At 52.9% G+C, this 796-nt stretch overlaps 1 non-coding gene across 1 annotated transcript; it reads left to right on the forward strand.

The window, feature by feature from the left end:
- The first annotated feature begins 428 nt into the window (after positions 1-428).
- On the forward strand, positions 429-500 carry TRNAD-GUC (transfer RNA aspartic acid (anticodon GUC)). The gene has a single exon. It is a non-coding gene; the product is annotated as a tRNA-Asp (tRNA).
- Positions 501-796: the final 296 nt, after the last annotated feature.

Consider the following 796-nt stretch of genomic DNA (forward strand, 5'->3'; position numbering starts at 1 on the left):
TTTCCTTGCTCCACGGGATGCCCTACGCCTTTCAAGCCAATCGATACTTACAATACGAGGATTTCATTGTAGTATAGTGGTGAGTATTCCCGCTTGTCACGCGGGTGACCCAGGTGACATCCCCGACAATGTCGGGAATGGCGGGGCGAATCCGATGTCATCTCTTATAGAATGGGTGCCTTGGATCCCTCACCGACATATCCTCCTCGCTCCCCCAGATTCCCTACGCCTTTTGAGCCCTTGCGGAGTAGTATCGGTCCTCCACGGGGCAGGGAGCATATCACCATATACATTCGTGGGATATTCCCACCCTTCAGCAGACTAATTTCGTTTCAACCCGTGTACTGGCGACGTAAGCGGGTCTTGTTTTCTACATTCGAGTCCATGCTTTTAATGAGTTATACGGTTGATAATTCCAATACAAGGATGTCGTTGTAGTATAGTGGTTAGTATTCCCGCTTGTCACGCGGGTGACCCGGGTTCGATCCCCGGCAACGGCGCGAATGGTGGGTCAAAGCCGATGTCATCTCCTACCGGACGGGTGCCTTGCCACGCTTCCCCGGATCCCCTACACAATCGCTACATCCAATACGAGGATGTCGTTGTAGTATAGTGGTGAGTATTCCCGCTTGTCACGCGGGTGACCCGGGTTCGATCCCCGGAAACGACGTGAATGGAGGGGTGAATCTGATGTCATCTCGTACGGAATGGGTGCCTTGGATCTTGCACCGACATATCCTCAATGCTTTTCTCCCTCCCCCGGATTTCCTACGACTTTTGAGCCCTTGCGGGGTAC

The sequence above is a fragment of the Azolla caroliniana genome, unplaced genomic scaffold, assembly GCF_043228905.1.
Source record: "Azolla caroliniana isolate FFs.n. ecotype wild unplaced genomic scaffold, voAzoCaro1.0.p SCAF_3, whole genome shotgun sequence".
NCBI classification, from domain to species: domain Eukaryota; kingdom Viridiplantae; phylum Streptophyta; class Polypodiopsida; order Salviniales; family Salviniaceae; genus Azolla; species Azolla caroliniana.